Source organism: Melozone crissalis, unplaced genomic scaffold (genome assembly GCF_028551555.1).
Source record: "Melozone crissalis strain CALT ecotype California unplaced genomic scaffold, PUWL_Pcris_2 ptg000013l_1, whole genome shotgun sequence".
NCBI classification, from domain to species: Eukaryota; Metazoa; Chordata; class Aves; order Passeriformes; family Passerellidae; genus Melozone; species Melozone crissalis.
Window position 1 is genome coordinate 31,825,474 of NW_026535791.1, and position 23,414 is coordinate 31,848,887.

Sequence of the window (23,414 nt, forward strand, 5' to 3'; positions counted from 1 at the left end):
CCTACTAATTTCTTCATTTATCTCTTTTTTAAGTAGGGAAATAAATACTTAATTCTCAATATTTCCTCCCCTTTTAGAGAAGAAAATATGATTTATGCCTTACTAAGATTCTAAGAGAGGAAAATCCTCACTTTAAGAAGTTTAATCTATTAGACAAATCATTTTGTTCATAGATCCTCTCAAATTTTCAACACATATTTTTAAATACAAAAATAACAAAATTATATTCAGAATTTGAAATCTAAGAATACCTATACCATAATGCAAAGGTAAAATCTCTACACTTATTCTGCTTACTTATTTCCTATTTTAGATTCAAGAGCACTGTTAGCCAACACTGTCTTAAGACTTCTCAGCTGCATAGACAAAATTGATGTTTTGGGTTTTTTTAATCCCAACTGTTTTGAAAGTCTGAGGAAAGGTTCAGAAGTCACGGATGGGAATAAGAGACTGACTCCCTTTTTCTAGTTCTTTTACCTTTAAGTTTTTACTGTTAAACATTGCCAGAGACTGAAATAGTTTGTGTCTCAAGCACTGATATAAAGTTTTGCTCATTATAAAAAAAAAACCTGTGTAAAGAAGCTACAACCAGAGAAGCCACCCTGAAGATACTTGACTGAGACTTTGGACTGAAAGTCAAATTGCTGGGATTAAATAAAGGGAAAATCCATTCTTCAGCCACCTGAAACAAACAAGTAAAGAAGGAAAAGAATGTGAGCCAAATACAGCAACTGTGCTCAGAATCAGCTTTGGCTTGCTTTGGGGTGGGAGAGGGCATAGCCCACAGATAATTTGCTGGGAGCAGGTTTGCACAGATTTCCCCCCAACAGAGGTGAGGGGATGAAGTCTCCATGCGTTGTAATCTCTGCTCAGGTGTTGTGGACCAAAATGGCTGTAGAATCCCCAACACCACAGGCCACATCCACAGGACATTCATGTGAGAGGCAGCTGAGAGGGTGCTTTAATCCATCAAAGGATCCCCAAAATGTTCCCCAGAGTCATTCCTGAAGCTTTGCACCACAGGACTGCATGTGGTGCAACAAACCTGGAGTCTGTTGTACGAGACAATGGCAAGCATCCATGCTCCCAGGGAGGTGCCTGGGTGTCAGATTCTATGCTTTTTTGGGAGACATTGATCACCAAGACCAGCTGGAGAGGATCAATGGAACATCCTTGGGATCCACAGAGTGATGATAATTTCCTTATTCTGTCTCTGTCAACACTCTTCTATTTCTCCCACTCTTTCTTCCTTTTTCTTCCTTTTCCTTCCTTTCCTTCCTTTCCTTCCTTTCTCTATCAAATAAATCCCATACAACAGTCACTGGAATATGGTCTCGTTTGCACCTTAATTGGGGCGGAGGCATTTCTAAGAATTTTAGTGACCGGATCATGACAGACATAGAGGATACAGATCATTCCTTCTCAGAGGACCTACTAAAACCCTTTCTACTACTTGTTAATGTTTCTCTCATCTTCTTTTATGATGTAGTAGATTGTCTCAGTCTTCTGTTTCTCAAGCAACTGGAAAGAGAAAAGGGAAAGAAAGATAATGCAAGAAGAGAAATAGGAATGCAAGAAGAGAAATAGGAATGCAAGAAGCCAGGACATCTGTCAAAATGCTATGAAGTTCATTTTTATAGTTTTAGCTAGGAAGAGGGACCATCTATCTTGCTTAAATTTGACTCACATTGAGTACTGCAGAGGGTTACTGGAAGTGTGAGATAGTGATGAGTTTTTTGGTTTGCAGCTAACTCCAGAACAACCCACCAATTTGTCTTCTGGCACGAATATGTGCTCATCAGAAGAGACCATCCATCCATCACTGATTTTCAGAACATCCTCTATTATGTAGGCATGAACCTGTTCTTGTTACATCTTTTATTTTAGGTATATTAAATTGCATTTTCTTTGAATGGACTTAGCTTACCAAATGATCTGATTCTCTCTCTTTGATTTGCTCTTTTTATTACTCTTCTCTGTATCAGCCCCTTTTATATTTACAAGTGGTATCATTAGTGATTTCTAATTCTGTCCAATTTTTTAATTAACAGCAGTGCAGGTAGCCAGAACACAACTAAAAAACCCCCCCAAGGTGATGATCCTTTTTAGATAATTTTTTATTTAGATATACAGTTATATCCCCATTAGCTGTTCTAAATAATTTTAGTATTTTTTTCCCTGGACTCTGTTATTAATCAATCAAATCAGTATACGACAGGCACCTGCTTATGAAAAATACTCTTGATCTACAATTTATCTGCATAATTTCTTTGTTAACCAAATCTGTAATCTCATCAATTAGGAAAATTAGACATTTTTTGTGGATTTCTTTAGCTTGAAACCTAAACTGACTGGTAGTTACATTCATATTTTTAAACTCTGTCAGACAAATCAAAGGGTCTCAGCTAACAAATTTAAGTTGTTTTCTCAGTCCTCCCTCATTGAGCAAAATGCAGTCATCTGGCAGCATTGGTTACCCTACCTCATAATTGTATTGATATGATCCTTTGTAAAACTACCTTGAAAATCCATTTACTTTTCATTATTTCAGCTACACCATGCTTTTCAGAAGAATACCTTTTGATCGCAGAGATTTATGGTGTAGTGCAAGACAGACTGTGTGTTTTCATGTTGGTCAAGGGACAACAAAGCTGTCAGGGTCTCTCAGGGCAGGACTTGGCAGCCAGGTGCCAGGCGGTGAAAGAACACTGGCACAGTTTCCAACCCAGCTCCAGGCATAGATCACCTCCCTGCTATGTGGAACAGCTGAGGCCCAGGCTGGGATGTGGGCCTGTGGATTGGGGTCAGGATCAGCCTTGGAGAGAGGACCCATGGTCCCTACATGAAGGATGGCCTGGCAGGGCTATGGAAATGGGGGCAGGGGCAGGCCAATTCAAGCCCTGCTGATGGGGCGGGGGCATGTCAGCCCAGGGGTGAAGCTTTAAATCAATATTGGCAGTGCCACAGACAAGCAACGGCAGGGTAAGATGTGTCTAGTGAAGGGAGAGAACTTCTGGAAAGACTTTTTCCATGCCTTTATGGAACAAACCTTCTTGCCAGTATCAGGAAGAAGATCAAGAAGGGAGGAGACTTGGGCCCTGATGCAAATTCTTCCCTTAGCCACATCTACACAGCAGCACTATCTATCAAAGAGATGCTCCTGCTCCAGTTCTGGGATGTCAACAGAGACTGAATGGGATGTAGAGACTGGATGGGATGTAGAGACTGAATTTTGAAAAGGAAGGGAGGTGGAAGGAATGCTCCAGTGGGAATGAAAGGCTGCAAGCAGTTCTGCTAACAGGACAAAGCAACAGGAAATCAGTTCTGCTAATAGGACAAAGCCCACTCAAAACTACTTTAAGATTTCCCCTGAGTATTTCCAAGCAGGACTGCAGGACTTTTGTAGCAGAGCTGAGGTATGTGGTGAAACTCCTTATAGCTGAGAATAAGGGATAACATATTGCTGTCATTAATTTTAGAAAATTGATCAAGTATACAAAATATTTCTATTATATAATAAAAATGGGAACTATCAATCAATATATGGAAATAAAATTATTTTATATACATTATCTAATTTATTATTACATTATAATGTAAAAATAAATAACTAAATAAAATCCTAAATTGCTTCTAATTGTTGGAATATTTTCCAAATGATAAAAGATTTGCAGAAACTTCCATGTCTATTTTTCTTATAAGAAAACAGATGTTTTGGTGTAAATTTATTTAAAATGAAACTAATATAATTGTATTATTGATTAATTTCATCATCTCAAGATATCTTCACTCTCATAGAAAATTCCTCACCTCACTTGTTTGAGATGCACAAATTCATTGCTATAATAATTAAATTCTCTGCCTTGGCAGGTTCTCTGGTAAATTATTCTATGTGATAATTTGCAGAGAATCTAAAATGACAACCAAGTCACGTTCTTTTTTGTCAGAACTTCAGAACTGCAGCTTTGCCAAAGTAATCATACAAACAATGAACATGCATGCAAATAAAATATTATACCCATGCAAACCTCTCTAGTTTTTTCAACATGTGTCTTCCTGTCTTTAAGGAATGTGGATTCATAACTGTACTGGAACATGCTGTAAGACTGTACAAATTTTTTACATAGGTTGTCATGAAAATGACTAATTTCTATATTTAGGAAGTTTGTTTGGTCTTCCTTGTCAATAGCGTTATTTGATCAAGAGTCCATTTGCTTTTAGGGTAATTATGATGAAACTGGCTTTCACCCATCTCCTCTTGCCTTAGGTAACAATAAGACTGTTTTATTTATAATTGTTACTAATTTTACTGGGTCTTGAAACGCTGCTGAAATAAAGAGCACCCTTTGGCATTATTTCCTTAGCTCTGTGTCAAAATGCTGAACAGTACTTGCAAAGCAATTTGTATTCTAATTATGCAACTTGGAAACGACCTTGTAAGGTTGATATCTTGCCAGTATTTTAAAGGATTTATGTAAATGTTTTCCACATATGAAGCTGGAGAAAACTACACAGTTGTTAAAAAAAGCATCTTGTATATACCTGAAGGCAAATTAACCCTTAAAGTGTCTCCATCAAATGGAATAGCTGTTTCAGAGAATCGTTTAATTTTTAATCTATAAGTAATAAAAACCCCCATAACATGAAATAGAGAACTCTTTCATTGCTCCTACTTTTTAAATCTGGAGAATTTTTTTTTTTTTTTTTTATTTCATGAAAGCTTCCCTTAATGATTTGACAGATGGTAATTGATTTACATGTGTGTTCTCTGTATTATTGTATTCTTCTTTGACTGTGAGTGGGTAATGTGGATTTTCTGGAAGATAGGAGACTGCTTCTCCCATGAGGAGTAACTATGCCTGTGAGTAAGAGAAAACACCACAGATTGCACAAACAATATGACAGTAACAATGAGGAGCCCCTGCAAGATCATGCAAGACTGCAGTTGAAAACAATGCTGATAAGATCAGGAAACATAAAGGATCAGAAGAAATGGAGGAAATTCTCCTATAAACAAGAATTGCCCAGTTAGCTCTCAGGTAGTCACTGAGCTAAGTGAAAGTAACTGAAATTAGAGATGCAAAAACACAGTAGGCAGGATATGGATTGTTTTCAAGCCCTTTGTTTTGTTTTGTTTTTTTTTCCTCTTGGTTTCTGTGTTGTCCTTTTTGATCATTTCAAGATTTATCGTTTAAAATAGAAATTTTCTGCATCACTTTTTTTTTCTTTCAGCAGGTAGCTAATAGTTATTGTTATTGCTAACTGTACTTACTAACTCGTTGTGTTCTCCATCTTTCTCACCCTTATCCTTGTATTCTCTCAAAAATTGTTCTTATTGATCTTCATCTAGTCATGCTCTGGCCTGAAACTGAACAGACAGTTTAGGACAGGGGCTAGGTCTGCTCCAGCAAAATCTGAAAATGTGAAAGGAGATTTCACTAGACAAAGTAAATACATTATATTGCATTGAAAGGCCCCCACAAATTTCAGATTTTCCATTTTCAGAAGACATTTGTGGCTACAAATAATTTATGCCAGTGATTAACAGATAAATTGAATATGGGTGCATTGTTTTTCCTTAGAAATACAGAAGCTGACAGATGGGCCCCAGAAATGAAAATCAAGAGCAGGATATAATTCACCTTCCTACAATAACCTGAAAATAATTTAAATTAAATGTATTTTTTCCCGCTCTTGTCAAATGAGAAACAAACATCCCATTTGACAGATTGAAAGGTGATTAATATTGTGTGGTTTACAAACCCCAAATTTATACTAGCTAAAGTTTCATTGAGTGTGTGTTTTTAAAAGAAAAGGGAGAGGTCTCTTCATTTTTGAAATATCATTAACAGTCCATGTTTTCATATTTTACATGCTGAACCTTGAGGTGAATTAGCGTTATGCATGTACTGTGATATCAGATGTCAAAGTAGAAAACACATTTTTAAAAAGGAGATTAATATTTTCTTTGATTACTTTTGAAGCATCTAAATATATATTTGTTTATATAGTTAAAAAATATGGGCACAACTTAAATATAGAGTTATTTATTACATTATAGGATGCTCAAATTACACGCAAACCAGCAGTTTGCAGGAGGCAGGTGTGCACACCAAATTCTTGAAACTGAAGGATTAACCATGTTGCTCTCAAGTTAATAGATAAATGCTGGTCTTGCACAGTGGTGTCTCAAAACAGATAAAATTAAATAGAGAGAGGAGGTATTTTTGTGTCGTTTTAAGTGATATTATCAAGGTGATTTAAGAGAAACACCAACTGTGCTCCCCGTCTGAGCGTCTGCCAGATATGAGAAAATACAGATTTGCCAAGGTATGTAAGAGATGGACTTGCTTCAGGTCCTGCTAAGTTCCAGGTCAGAAGGCTCATGCTTTCACAGATGAGGAAGGGCAACACATTGACCCAAAATATCTTGGTGGATCCCCTACTTCTGGGAACTCTCACTGTTCACAAAATACAAAATCATTAACAAAAGAGATCAAACAGTACAGGCTGTTTTAGCCTTAGCAAGATGATGAATTCAGCCTTAATGACTTTTGTGTTCAAGGGCAAACTATCAAGATATCTTCAATGTTAAATTTTATACTGGAGTATATGTCTTCAGCTAGTTCTTTTAGAATATAAAAAATGCACAAGAGTATCTATATTTAATAAAGAGATTAATCAAAATTTTAAATCAAAATTTTATAGAGCTTATTAACTACACATCATAGAAAACCATCAGAGATTCAGGGAGCAACCATTTCTTCTTCCAGATCTCTTAACCTCTAATTACAATAAATGTTTGGCCTGTATCTTTATAAGAAAACTTTTAATCAAACTTAGAAGCTATCTACCATGATAAGTTCATCACTACCCTCATTTAAACTCATAATTTAATTAAAAGTGTCAATTTTAACATTATATGTAACAAAAATTTGCAACAAAATTCTAATAAAATTATCTTTATTCTGTTTATTTTCTAGGTTTTCACAGCAGTTTGGAGGGAAGTGTTCCTTCAGAATCACCTCAGAGTAAAACTATGTTGAACACTGAGACTTCACTAGTCTCAGTGAAGTTTCACTAGTCTTAGTTTCAGCTAAGTAAACTTAAGAATTTCCATTTTATTATAGTATTCCAGGTGCATGCTTTTAATTGTAGTTTTACTTCTAAATTTAAAAATTGGTAACTGCCAGATTACATTATTTAGACTCCTCCTTTAACAATAAATCTATGTGAAATTTATTTCTGTCTACTTTTTGCCTTTTTGAGATCATCACCAACACCTTGTCCCTTGTGCATTACTACATCACTCATGATTTTATTGCACAAAGTTTCACATTTATTTATTTACAGAATTCCAGTCACAGCATTTGACTAAATTTATAACTTTTTGTACTGTTTGGAAAGAATTAAGAAGGAAAATAAGAGAAGTAAATATTTAAACAGAATATACCTCATCAAAGGAAAATTTGTGCCCCATTCATATACTATTATCATTTCATGTTTATTCCGAGCCAGGACAAATTATTATTAATTTTCTTTGAATCAATGACTCAATGATTTAAATCTGTGAGCTGAATTAGTAATTTTGTATCTGATTTGTCAGGTTCTGACAAATTAGGTGGAATGGTCAAACTGTGTTATTGATATCTGAGAGGGGGGTAGGGCTTTCCTATGTCAGATTAATATGAACATTGATATGCTGTATGTGGCAAAAAAAATCTCCTGTTTGATGTTAGGTTTCATGAGATCTAGTTTCAACTCCTTTGTATCTTGCATCTTATTTGCAGGAAATCTGACGATGTTTTTAAATACTTCTGAAATAAATGTCAATTTTTCCAAGGCTGTTGCAGTGTGAAAAAGACTGTACTTTTGAAAGCATTTGACAATTTGCTCAAAACTGTACATATGTATTGTTTGGGGAAGGGAAGGGTTCTCTAAAACCGGTGCCAGTAAATATAAATAAGAGCTTTGAAAATTTAAGAATAACCTTCTTTAAATCTAAGCTTGTTCTTGATATTCTTCTTACGGGTAAAAGTTTTCTTTTTAGAAAATCTAGACTTCTAAAAGCTGCTAGTGATAATAACATCCATATCACTAATAAAGATCAGGTCATGTGTATAACATGGGATATGGAGAAAATGTATCACTTTCTCCAACCCCAAAATAAATAAAAGAAAGAAAACCCAGAGGTGCATTTGTACTTCTTACACAGGATGAAATTAAAGATAATCACATTTTACTTTTTGATACTTGTGATGACTGGCATCAAACATATTTTGAGTGACTTCAGATGTAAGGAAGTTAATTTTTTTGTCTTTTGTGCAGGTGAATTAATATCTTTTTAGTATGATGGGTGGGAGGAAGGGGGTGGCAGGCTAGATAGCAAGGCTAACAGTGTTCTCTCCTTTTCTCCCCTCTCTGTCTCAGATGTGCAAACCTTATCTGTGAAATGTACAAGATCATGCCATTTATAAGGAATTCAGGATGTTAAATGACACCTATTTGGATCTATATTTCTGAGAAATGTGTTGTAACAACTACAGGCTACTTTGCCAGGTCATGCTTGCATCTCAGTGGAATGACATACCTTGTTACTCTGAACATGACATTATATCTGCTGTAAGGCTCAGGATCAAAATAAGCAAGATTGACCAATTTATTGTGTTATCTCCCTTCAGATTGTCTCCCATTCTATTTTTGCCTCCATGTACACCATAGAAAATACGTCAAATAGAGAATTTCTTTTGTTATATGTGCAGATACAAGAAATGCAGGGACAATTTAACAGGAAAAGTGTCACTTAAACTTCCTCCTTCATTTTAGCTCCAAAGAGCACCCTGTGTGCCTGTTTCTTCACTACTTAGAAGCTTCTGCAGATTCACTGGCATTCACTGTATGTAATTTGTGAAGTGCTTTGGGATGAAAAGTGCATTATAAATGTAGGGCATTATTACAGTGTACGTTGCTTGACTGGAGAAGCTTCATCAGGATGATTGTTTCATTGGGTTATCTCCTAGGTAACTTTGATTCATTATAATGATAGTGACTAGCAGTCTTTAAATTGGACAGCAGTGGCACAACTACAGCCTAACGGGAATAAAATTACATAGTGCCAAATTAGGTAATGTTGATTAACCACGTACTAAATGGATATAAAATTATAAGCTCTGGCTTCTTGATACACATACATTTGCAATTCAATATTAAAGGCTATATTTTCCAAGATTCTCCAGAGGTTTTGGTAACTGCAAGAAGTTACTGCATTATCATATTTAAACCTCTGCATTTCAATTGCATTTAAAATATTGAAGTCATTGTACCATTTCTAAGTTAAAAGTCACAGAAAAAATGCTTTGCTATGCATACTTTATGTATACTGCTTTAGCAATTGCATGGTAATTAAGATCTCAATTCAGCAAAGCTAGTAAGGAAAAAGATTCACTTTTCTTGTTATTTCTGGAGGACAATTCACACATTTGAAGTTCGTATTTGCATATTATGATAAGAAGCCTTTGGATAATCAGATGTCATATTCCCCCTCCCACTGAACCACTACACCAACACAAACTTCTTTCTCTCACTTGTGCATAACACTCCCTCTTTATAATTACCCTAACAACTAATTTTAAATGTCCTTAGCAGCACAGCTGCTGACTTCCACATAAGATGCTTTTCTGACTTCCACATAAGATGCTTAAGAAACAGGTCACTAAAAACAGACAAAAGATTGTACCGTGTATTCTGTGGGATACTAGACCAAAGCAAAAATTTTTTCCCTTATTACTATCACCTGTCCTTACAAGCACCAGGGAAAAAAAGCTTTTCAGACTGCACCAACAAGGCCATTTTCTGGTAACCACTTGATTTTTTTATTATTGCTAGAGAAAGTGAAGTACATCTAGGCAGTAAAATTAATTCTCCATTTGGTACAATGGAAGAAGGTTCCTGTATGATAGTGAGGAAGCTGAGAGATGTGTTGATAAATTAGAAGTTGTTGCCACAAATGCAGCCGTAGTGTGAGGATATACTTGCAGATAAAAGAAATAAAACATCTAGAGAGATTTCTTACAATTGTGTGATAGAGTCCCTGGAATCTTTCACGTAATAGTGAAAAACTCTCTTGATCCTTTTGTAAGTCACAAGTGCTATAGAGAGCTTGAAAAAATGCATTCCAGGTGCTCTTCAGGAGTATCTATTAATTCTCATAGTTACTCAACTGGGAAATAAAGATTGTCATAGATTTAGATAAAAGTGTTAGATCTTATATTGGTGCTGGAGAAGTTTAAATAAGTAAGGCATCTAGAAACAGCTCTTTATCTATCAGTATGAAATCTGGATTATCAGAATTTGATATTTCTGATGTATTAAGACATAGGAAAAAGAAAGAAAAGTGGGTTACAAAGAGAAACTTCTATTACTATTCAACTGCACAGATTTAAAGTTTTAAAGATTGAAATTTAAGCCTGAGTTGATAGAATTCTCTGTCCTTATAGTAGATGAAGTGAAAAGAGTATACACACTTACAGGTATAATAAATTTAATCATAAGATCCTAAAAATTGGTGCATAAGCTGGTACTTATACTGGCATAGTTTGGGGGGAGAAACCCCAATACCTACATGTCTATATTCAGGCTCTTCTGTGATTGCATAGTACTTTTGGTTTAGTTTTTTTAAATTTTTATCGTACTTAATTTATGCAACTCCAAAGGTTTAAAGTCTTTGCTAGGTATCCTTGTGATGCTTTACTAGAATAAGTAAAATGTGCAGTACATCCTGTAACAGCGTAGCATCATAGATTCAAGTTTGGTAAGGACCTCTGAGATCATCAAGTACAACCTTTGAACACCACCATGTCAACTAAACTATAGCACTAAGGGCCACATCCAGTCATTTCTTGAACACTTTCAGGGATGGTGATTTCATTACCTCCCTGAGCAGTCCCTTACAATGCTTAACTACTCCTTCAGTGACAAAATTCTTCCTGATGTCCAACCTGAACCCTTAACAGATGTGGTAGTAAACTAACATTAGAATATGTGTAGGTAAAAGCCAAAATAGATGAACAAATTGTTATGGATTTTGTTAACAGTCTGTGTGGAAGAAGAGTGTTGAACAAGAGATATTCTCTTTCTCCTGAATCAGTGACTCCACACATGCCAGAAGGTGGTGTCACTAAGAGTTACTGCTTTATGGCATCAGAAGCATAGAAGACAGAGGCAAGGACACTTTTCTACCAAACACATATTGTGTAGAAATATGTCAAAACACAAAAGCCTATGAGTTGTTTGATACCTTAAGATTACTTTTGGTATTTAACACACCCACTGCATCATGAGTAATGAAGAATTAACCAGTTAGATGTTCTTTTCTTTTGTGGGAGATGGAATCTTGGTGGCAGCTCTTTCTCTCTTTTTTAGGGAAGCTGCTGTCTTTTAGACTGTGAATAAAACAGGCCTAGGAGTCAAACTCCACTACCTTCTACATATATATTGCAAGCACATTACAGACATTATCAGAATATGTATATTTGGAAGACAGTGAAGTCATCCTTCACCTCATCCTGTTTTCAAAGCAAGCTTTTCAGATCTGCAACAGTTTCCCTTCAGTAAGCTAACATCTCATTTCAGTCTAACATTCCTTAAAAATTCTGTACAGGAAAAGATTAACTATATCTGAAATTATCAGCAAAATAAGACTGGAACAGTTTATGCTGAATTTTTCTAAGTGATGAGGAAGTCTGTATGTCACCTCATGCTGAAGCCAAAGCAGTCCTGCATGAGCCAAAGCAGTCAAGTGGCAACCTTTTGGCACACTTTCTGCTCATTTTGACAGATTTTGTAGCTGGGTTATCAGGACTGAGAAGTCAGGATTAAAAAGGTGTAGATCTACTTAATAACACGTCTGCTCAACTAAGATAGGTTGGATAAATACATCGTATGATCAAGACTATGGCTGGTTCCACAATTAAAGGAAAAGAGAAAAAAGAACCAGCTCCTAAATGACTCATGATGTTGTTCTTGAGCTATCCTTAAAGCTATTTGGTGCAAGCCTACAGACTAAAATGAAAGCTGACTGTTATTTGCAAGAATGAACACAAATTGCAGCAGTGTTACTTCTTCAACTGTTGTCCATCAACTTTGAGGATTTTTACTAAAAATATGTCAGCAATACAAAAAAAAAAAAAAAAAAGAAAAGAAAAAAGGAAAAAATAAGAAAAATGGAAAATCCTTCCTAAATAATATAGATAAATCTATAATTTCCACAATCGATATAATAATCTCATAGTATTGATCTCTTGGGGTTTTTATTCTATTGAATAACAGAGGCCGTCTACCAGGATTTTGTAGCTGTGGGGTCCTAGAGTATTTCAGTCTAACAATGAATGATATTCTCTCTCCCTTTCTAATTTTTTGCTGTTATCTTCTCATATTTCTTAACTCAGATTAAAGCGTAACTTTACATACTGAAACTGCTAAGAATTTTCATTATTTTCTGACATAAATTATTTCTCAATTTCCAGTGTCCACATACTTGTTGCTTTTCGTCTACTACCATCAGAAGACAGAGCTCTTCATTTGCCAGTGTAATAGATCCTGTGCAATTCAAGGGAAGGAACAGAAGCTTCTTTTACTGATCAAAACTTAACTGTCTTATGCCTTTAGTAACCCCTTTATTCAGCAGTGTTATTCAGCAAAAATTATTAAGGAAATATAACATCGATAGAGTCAAACATTTTAAAAGAAAGGTTAACTTTATAACTTGGGTGAATCAGTTATTATTGTAACTTACTCTGGAATAATGTGCAAAGAGGATTGCATTTAGCAATTGTTCTTCTTGATACTGTACAGATTATAATGGGGCATTTTACAATAGTTTTAAAAGCAAAGCATTTTCACCTCACCTATTTTGTTTTATTTTACAGAATAAATTTGAGAGAGGTTGCAATAGCATCAGGTGTGGGAGGAAAAAAAAAATATGTTTGTCCTTTGGATTTATTTACATTTATCAGTACCTGTTTCATCACACTGTTTCCATCTATGATTCTAGCATAATATATGTATATTGATTGTCTGTCCAAATTTAGCCGGTACATTTTTCATTTAATATAGTGTTTCAAGGGAACAATACAATAAAAAACCCAAAAAAACTAGGATTTTGGTAGAGATAGGTCAGGCTTTGCCTCTGTTGTAATAAATTTAAGACTTTTTCTTTGATCTGTGTTATCTGATGTATGAACCCTTCCATGGCATGGAAAGGAAGAAAAGGAAGAAAAGGAAGAAAAGGAAGTGGCGGAAGGAAGGAAGGAAGTGGCGGAAGGAAGGAAGTGGCGGAAGGAAGTGGCAGAAGGAAGTGGCGGAAGGAAGTGGCGGAAGGAAGGAAGTGGCGGAAGTGGCGGAAGGAAGGAAGGAAGTGGCGGAAGGAAGGAAGTGGCGGAAGGAAGTGGCGGAAGGAAGTGGCGGAAGGAAGGAAGGAAGTGGCGGAAGGAAGGAAGGAAGTGGCGGAAGGAAGTGGCGGAAGGAAGTGGCGGAAGTGGCGGAAGGAAGTGGCGGAAGTGGCGGAAGTGGCGGAAGTGGCGGAAGGCAGGAAGGAAGGAAGGAAGGAAGGAAGGAAGGAAGGAAGGAAGGAAAAGAAAGAAAGAAAGAAAGAAAGAAAGAAAGAAAGAAAGAAAGAAAGAAAGAAAGAAAGAAAGAAAGAAAGGAAAGAAAGAAAGAAAGAAAGAAAGAAAGAAAGAAAGAGAAAGAAAGAAAGAAAGAAAGAAAGAGAAAGAAAGAGAGAGAGAAAGAGAGAGAGAGAGAAAGAAAGAAAGAGAAAGAAAGAAAGAAAGAAAAAGAAAGAAAGAAAGAGAGAAAGAAAGAAAGAGAGAAAGAAAGAAAGAAAGAAAGAAAGAAAGAAAGAAAGAAGGAAAGAAAGATATAATCCATTCTTTGCACCTTTAGTATTCAAATCTTGGTTTACAGTCAATTTTAATGTGAAATTAGTCTAGTCCAGCTCATTATGCTACCAGCTGGAAGACCCTATTTTGTCAGTGAAGTATAGAAAATTGAGGTTGATGCAGTGAAGAATTGAACTTAATATCCAGAAAATGTTCTACTTCTGTGTTGTTCTGTATGCCTGGTGCAGAATTGATGTTGACTATGCAAGTAGTTGTTAACCTGTCATCTCAGTAGAACATGAGAAGCTATTAATCTGTCCTTCTTGTAGCAGGATGGGAAATTCAGATATTGTAGTAGTACAAATATGGGAGAAATATCCATAGATCTAGATAAAACTGGTATTCACATTAAAAACAGGAAAAAAACGAAACAAAACAGAAGAAGTGTTGGAATCCATAAGGTTAGAGGGTTTTTAGGAAATGGTTAAAAAAGTATAGGCCTCAGACTGAAGTTCTGTTAGCATTGCAAATGTAAGCAGAAAAGTTTCCCATACAAACAGAAAAGTTTCCCAAGCAGTAGACGTGACAAATAACAATAGATCTCTGTAGAATTGGTTTTAGGATGGCAACAAGGTTATTTAATGTATATCTTTAGAAGGTTAGCATGAATAGAGCTCTGTTCATTGTCTCTTATGAACCGGTCTTTGTTTTAACTACAATTATGTATACTTTGTGGGATTGGATAGAATGCTTGTCAATATGTGTTTTCTGTGTGTGATTGGCTGAACTCTAGATTGAGATGATTTTATGTATTGCTGTATGAGCCCTCCTGGGGGAGACATTTTGGGGTGGATCAGTGAGCTGTCATGTCTCCTTTATGTATTATGAGACTGATGTGCTGGAAATAAAATCAAAAATCTCTTCACTGGTCTGTTTACAATGTTATCCATATTTGGATATTTTGCCGCGGCCTAGTGGGTTCCTTTTTTAAGACGTGGGTTCCTGACACAATTGGACTTATATCTACCCATCCCCCGACAAATGGTGCCCCGTCCGAGGACGTAGAATAGAAGAAAAAAGAAAAATCGTGGATGTACCAGCCGCGGAGACTCAAGTGTTGATCAACAGGACAGTAACATCTCTCCCGCCGAAGCCAAGGAATTTGTAAGTAATTTTTCTCGGGAGAGGCTTGGGTAACGAGAAAACGAAAATGGGAACAAAGTTATCAAAAGTTGGATGAATCCGCACTGAATCCGCCTGTTAAAATATTCATTACTTACCTTTGTATTTAGATTTGGGTTTATAGGATGGCATTCTCAGACATCTTGTGAAGATGCCCTGTATGGGAACCTAGAAAGCAGACAAAGGCAACATTCCTCAGCTGTGCCTCACTTGCTCCATAGAGCAAGAGCTATCAATTATTGCAGATGCATTAAAAATGCAGATGATAACTGACCTATTTTGGAAAATATATGCCAACTCTATTGTGTACTTGTAATAATCCTGTTTAGCTAGCATCATAAACATGATGTCTATTTTGCATAGTGGTGAAAACATAGAATTAAAAGGTGATCCTTGGTTACTTGTTCTTTTTCCTGTTCTTGTTGCTTTAAAACATCTACTTAATGCAAGGCAATTAGCTTGGATATCAAATATGCTTTGCCATGGAGCTGCATCAGGGTAGTTACTCTACTGGCTCTGGTAGTTACTCTTCTTCATAATAGCATGTATGTTACTGCATTTTGGATATAAACAGTAACAGAAACTGTAATTGCTTCACTAATATTTTAGTTATTACTTACTGGTTCTTGCAAAGCATTGTGGTGGTTCATCCCCCCTGTTTCCTCCTTAGTAGAACACCATATAATCTCACAATCAGGAACGCTGCTCAAACCAGGAACTTCTAGAACTTCATTTTTCATTCCCAGTATCCAAAAAAATAATTTAAAATGTATTCTAATCTGATTTTTCTTTATATGCTTCATTAATGTAGTAAGGAATTGAGGGGACCTTGTAGCTGAACACGAGGTATAGCTCATGCTTTCACAAATTTATATGAAACCTGGTTTTGCTCACACCTTTCCTAATGATGTTTTGAGACCTAAAGCACTCATCTGTGATAAATATTGAGGTCTTCTCCATTTTTCAAGCTGTATCCATATTGAAGGAGCAAGAAGTTGGTACTGACCAGGAAGTTTGGAGGCTACATTATGTGGGACAGCTGACCGCAGTGGACCCAGTTTAAGTAAAACAAAATTTATACCATATCTCAGTTACCATTTGCATTTAATCACACACACACAGACACACAGACACAGACACACAGACACACACACAAACACACAGAGAATATTATGAGTTGGAAATTACTCAAAAGGATCTTCAAGTCCATCTCTTAAATTAATTATGTGATATTCAGTGTAAAAACTAGCAGGGAAGAAGGAGAAAGTAGAAGGCATATCTGGCTTTGGAAGTACCTGTTACATATCATGTAGCTCTGCTTTTCCTGGAGATGGCTAAACACATGACAGCTGATGGGAGTAGTGAATTAATTCCTTACTTTGCTTTCCTCTCATATGGACCATTAGCTTTCCCTCTTCAAATGACTTTTCCCAACATATAACATGTTTTACATTCACCCTTGTTATTCTCTTCCATGTCCCATACTGGGAAATGAACAAAAAATTATGTTGACTGGAAGAAAAAAATAGACAACTTGTAGATATTTAATAGACAATTAGCTGCCTACCAGGGTTAAATAACAACACTTTCCAAAAAAAGAGGCAACAGAGTCCTTAATGTATCAAATTATTGAATGTATGAGAAGAAAATAGCATGTGGAATTCACTGCTTTACTGTCACAAAATATAAAGTCATCTAGAGCACACCAGCAAGGACATAGTTTTTGAGTGCTACAGTTTTGAGAGAAATTAAACATATAACTGTCAGTGGGGAAAGTATGGCTTCAATGCTAGGAATTAATTTTAAAAATCACTATGAACAGTACAGTGGTGTTTAAATGTTAATCAAAGAGTGATAAATTTAAATTATTGATGAGTCCTAAAACCAGAGTCACAACAATAATGATTTTAACACTTAACTGTGTAATTTTTATGTGGAAAAGTAGCAAATTTTCAACTACTTAGTCATTTAAAAGCATGAAAAAAAGTTAAATTGATGTTCTTGTATTAATGATTTAGACAGGCCACTGACTGGTATACATGAGAAATCCATTTTGGATTTCAAAACCATTGTTATATAACTCTTGTGTTTATCAATTCCAGTTGCAAGCACCTATTAATATTATCATAATATAGTGAAATAGCACTTCTGGTACTCCTGGCTGAAATAGTAAGTCCAGATTTTATGAAGTGCATGTTATCAAAATACATTAATTCACAATGCTACACTACATTAGCTCTGAAAGACTAGAAAAAGTTACAGGCACTTCTTTCTGCTGATCTTTTATAAAAGATTTTAATGGCTGAGCCATCAAACCAAAGTGTAATAATGTCTTAGGGCATACCAAAATTACTGCTTCTTTTTTTTTCTTGTAATTGGAATTACACTACAGAGGTGGACTTCCAGAATTCAAAGCAGGGACTGTGCTTTCACCAGGTTTTAACATAATCCTTCTTCTAAGAGATCCATCAATTCACAACAATTGCACCCATAGTACGTATTAAGAATAGCCTAATTGATTTAAATATTTGCTAAACAGACCTCACTGGGAGATTCAAATTACCTTTTCAGTGCTTTAATAGTTTCTTAAACTGCAGAGCGGAAGAATGTATGCACTCATCCACAATATCAGTCTGTAGTCATTTATATTTTCAAAACCGTTTAAACTAAAACGTTTTTAAGGATGGATGGGGAATATTCTTCTGGCTTGAAACTTTTTCAACACATTTGATTTACTTATCCACTTAAAAATATAAACCACACCTGCCTTTACTGTACTTTCTAACCTGAGTTCATTAAATAATCTGGCTTCACTTAACCTATTTATTTTTAAATCATGAATATTTCCTTTGAGTTAAGAGAGCTTCTGAACCTTATTTATTCTACTTTAATATAAAATAAATACTGTAACAACAACTTCTAAATTAAATGCTGGGATTACATGTCCTTCACAGAGTCTATAATATGAAATTCAACACTACATCCTTCTTTCAAGCATAAAATTCACTTGTCAATAATGTAACCTTTGATGTCAGGTGTAATACCAGCAATGTGTACAAAATTGATATTTAACATTTTGTTTAATGTTTTGAGGTATCCAGTTATTAAAAAGTTACTTTAGGGAAAAAAGTAAATCCATGGCTTGTCATCACATTGAACTCTAAACCAGGTTAAAGTCTGTATTAACAAATTGGGAAAAAGTAATTACAAGAAAGTTTGATTAGATTTCATTTAACACTGTGTAAAGTCTTGTGCTACATTTTAGAAAAATTACTGTTTGCTTTTTCAGACTACTTGTAACTTGTTTTTGAAACATAACATCTTTAATGCAGCTTTCTTTCAAAATAATGTTTATACCTGGAATTTATTACAATTTTGCATATGAAAGACTCTTCCAGAATTTTAAAAGTTTTGTCTGCAGGGAGGTTTATAATAGTTAGTCCTATATTAGGAGTGTGAATTTAAATAATTTATTTCTGGAAAATATTGATACAAAACTAATTACAGGGTTTAAACAGAAGATGGAACAGTTCATATGTCAATGAGATTTCCTCTATTAAATAATTGAATAAATAACTTCAGTTCTGTTAGGTGACCATTACTCTGTCATAAATTAATATTTAATACCTATTGGACTAAACCTGGAGGCAGATATCAAACAGTGGCTTGACAGCAACTGTGCAGATAGTCAGCATTTAGCACATGTGATAGCCCTGAAAGGTCATTGGGTTTTGATCTTATTTAGTTTTGTCAATCTACTTCTACTTCAACAATTTCAAACATTATTTTAAGACATAATTAAGCCTAGATAGTCTTCCATGGAAGAAACTGATTATTACCACTTAAAATATCATTTTTGTCTTTCCAATTTTCTTTTCATTTTAAGAATGCTTAAAATTTCATTTTACTGCTTGTACTGTTCTTCCACATTTTGTAAGGATATATGACTGCTCAGCAAGGAAAAGTTCTGTAGAATTTTATTTCCTTAATTTTTTTTTTTTCTCTGAGTCTTGAAAAAAGGGTGAAAGAGCATTTATGAGAAACTCTTAAACCCAGCCACTTCCAAATCTGATTTTGCTACAGACACTTATTTTCCAATGTCTTTATTTCATTTGCTTACTCCTTCTTCTACTCCTTTTCTTTACTGCCATCTCCTTTCCTCCTCTCTTTCTACACTTGCCTGTCTTAAGCTATATGCAGTTCTCTCCCTAGAATCAATGATAATTGAGGTGGAGGTGGTGTTGAAAACAGCCCCACTCACTGTATAATTAATATAATTATATTTTCTATTATGCATATTATATCACATATACTGCATAATTAATAATTCATTTCTCGTGTTTCCCATGCAATTAAGTTATAATTCATTGCAGGATTCATAGTTTCAAATTCTATGGTACACGCACAAGGACTGATGAAGACTGGAGCAATAAAAAGTTAGACGTACTAGAATAACAAGAACAGTCAAATGTGTACCATGGTTGTTAAACTAAGAATACTCATACTTCTGTCTGTCTCAATATTTATCAATTGATATCTATATAATTATCAGAGAGATGGGATTTTCTTCAATTGAAGCCCATTTCTTAATTCTCCTGATAACTGAATTTTAAGTTTCATCATAACAGACAACTGAACTCTAAGGTGTAATTTTCTTTTGTTAGAGAAAGTGTGGGGTTTACATGTTTTCTACACAGCAAGAACCAATGCAAGGATACTTTACAATCCTTACATACAGTTTCAAGAATCAAAGGTCCAAATAATAAAAAATCATTTAAAATTTTGATATATTCAAGATAGTGCTTGAAAGCCATTTTCTTTTCTATATTCTGGTCATCACTACTCTCTACCCTTTAAGCAAGTATGTCCAAGATGTCTGCCCATAGGTGCACTCGTGGCTGCTGCACATTAGCTAAAACACATGCACTACTGACACATATTGGATTGCTTCCCATGGGTATGACCCATTGAGACATATCAATGATACACCTTAGCATAAAATTACTGAAAATAAACTTCAACCTGTGATTCTCCTGCAGAAAATAAGAGGTTTATCTTCACTTGTCTGTGATTTTCAGAAATACTGGTAGTGGTTCAATAGTTTTTGAGATAAAAGAACACAAGTAATTCAGGCCAAGTGGAGGTATTGTGCTTCCTTCAAGAGTTCAGCACTCAGCTTCTTATCAAACTGTGTATTCACAACATCTTTATTTGCTTTGGAATGATGCGTATCTTTCCAATTTATCTTGTTAAATACTGATTTAATAAAAGCTCTTCATTAGATCACCCATTTCAGATGCACATTGATTTTATATCCCTCCTCATTTCTTATACTTCTGTTAACTCTTTAGCATTTTCCTCTTAATACAAATGAAAAGTTCTTTGATCTCTCCTTACCTTGTAACCATGCCAATCTGGGCCTTTTTGAGACAATTTTATTGAGAGATTGTATAAAGATATGCACAAATTAAAAATAAAAAGTAAATTACTTTTTCCTACATATGAAGTTGGGTCTAATGAGCTAGAATGTTCAGCACTATTATTTTCACCAATCCAGTGAGATCTTTGTTAGCTAGGCAGCTGTCTTGTAAGAAAAAAAAGATCCCTGAAATAGCTTGACTCTGGATGTTGCTGAGTAACCACCCTCTGAAACTTTTAGTTCTTTGCCTTTAAATGCCACTGTTTTGTTGTTTTGTTTTTTTTTTTTTCTTGAGTCCTTGGCCTGTCAGTTATATAAATCTCAAAAATCTTACCTTTCTCTGAAATTTTGCTTTTTCTATCCTTCAAGGCTGTAGTCCACATGCTTTGTCACAATGCAGAGGTGGTATATAACAGTAATAGGATTAACTGTTTTTGTCTGCTGTCAAATTAATTTGGGAGGATGGGTTTTGGGGGAAGGATAAGCAGTTTCCTGAAATGAAGACTCAATACTGAGCCTTCTTTTTCCTATTACCCCTCTAATGTGCTTTGAAATAACAAAACTATCAAAACTGCAAGATGGATAAACCTTTCAGGACTTTTCAGTTTCATCAATAAAGAGTTCAGAAGAAACAGAGGAAAGGTGATATAAAGAGGGAAGAAAAAAGGGGAAAATGTTTTGAAACTATAGAAACATTTCCAAGAAACCTGTAAGAATAAACTGCTCTTCTATATATTTCTTTAGGTAACACATCCAAAGGGATTTGAAAGATAAATTTTATAATATTCATGCTTTATTTTCAATGAAAATTAATTCCTGGATTTAATGATAATTTCTATTATTAATGATGAACAATCCCAACAAATACTCTGGATTTGAACTACATATGTGCTGTATTTGAGCTGAATGAGGAAATGATTCAATTAGACACCCCATGCCTCAACCCTGAGGAGACATGTCTACCAGAGGAGAGAAAGTACAGCTATTCTGCACCACTGAGCTGGCTAATTCAACTTTCTGTGCATGATTCAAACATCAAAGCAGCTCCACCTTTTTTGAAAGTCTCTCCCAATATTCTGAAGAAAAGTTTGTCTGACTCTTTCAGAAGGTTGGCTAGAATTAGGAGTAGAGGATTAGTCCAGAAGAGTTTATACTTTTTATGTTATGAAACACTTTACACTACCTGGAATATCCAAACTAATCCTATTACTGTTGCAATTAATCTACATAGCTTTCTACTAAATTACATGCCAAATTCCTTGAAACTGCCAAAGTTAGAAAACAAAGACTGCAGGTTACATCTTCCTGTGGACATTTTTGAACCTTCCAGTCTGAAAAAGCCACAGATTTTATATTATAATTATTTCCTGAGTGCTTTACAAGCTACATTTTGCTTTCAGGTGTCATTCTCAGTGTCACTGAAGATTTAATTAGTATTATTAAAGAGTAATTTACTTCTAAGCAACACTCTTCATTTTATCAAAGACCCTTTTCATGCTATCAAGTATAAATAAATGTTGCTTTAGCAAATAGATGAGCATAGCCTTTCTCTCCTCCCCAGAGGAACAATACTGGAATGTCAAGGACGTTACCATTTAAGTGAAGCCCAGCAGATGAATTGTGATAACTTATTCAGACTTTCTGACAATATTTAAAACATTCATCTAGGAGAAAAGAAAGAGTGATAGATAGCCCTTCACTGGAGACATTTACCTCTTTTTTTTGAGGAGATGATTTTGAGAAAATCAGCATTTTCTTTTTGTGGCCACAATAATCTGATAAGATCTTGTAGCAAAGCATTGTTATGAGCAATGCCTTTCCCCATTTCTATCTGTTATGGAAATGTCACTGTGTTTATCCTAAGGGAAGATGCAGAGAAAATGTTCCTCCAAATCCTAACAGATTTAATCTTTCTTGCTACGCCTGAGAAAGAATGTTTTTGACTGCTGTGCTCTGTCTATGAATGGACTCACCAGGAATACATCATCACAGTGCCCAATTCATTCATCCTCTTCCAGTTCACTTCGCTGGATCCCAAAGAAGAACATGGGCACACCAGAGGCAGTAGCTCTCTGCACAACATCCTCACTGTTTATGGAATTTCTTGAGAGAAACAGCATTCTGCAGACATTTTGGGGAAAAAAAAAATAGGTGAGGTTTTTCACATCGTTTTATTTTGGGATAGAAAGGAAATGGGCCACTTATATACAAAAAATTATTTTCTCTAGCCAGATATTGTGTTCAAGGCATTAAATAATTAGATAGTATTGAACTCATGACCTGGTTTTTTAATTTAATTTAGAAATCTTGATGATGCACACAATAAAAAAAACACCCTGGAATCAGACATATGGTTTGTCATATTCCCCATTTTTCATTGCAGTTTAAAATGAGGTAATGAGGGAGAGGAGGTTGTATAAAAAAGGGTTTTTGACAGCATCAACTGTACAAGTGTGAGAGGTTGCTGAATCCAATGGCCTGATGAGTATTAGAGTGCTGTTGTTCTCTGTCCTCAGGTCCAGCCAGTGGCAAGGGTGAGCACAAATTCCTGATAGGCAAGCATGCATGAATACACACAAACACAATATACATAGGCATGGCTAATCACATGGATCAGCAGAGACAAAAAAAACACAGCACTAAAACAAGCATGGCTGATAGCTGTCTCCTCTTCCCTGAATAAGGTTGAAATCTCCTCACAGAATACCTATACTCATACAGATATTTATATACATTATAAATTGTAGCATACCAGCCAACCCAGTGGTTTCTTCCAGATGCCCAGATCTCTCAAGCTGTTGGTATTGAAATGTACAATGGCCCATGACTCATTGTCCCACTCCGTTATCAAGTTCCTAGACTCAAGGTCTCCCCAGTGTTTGTCTCCTGGATTCTCTTGTCATCTACTTGCTAACTACTCTGGCTTGAATTACATA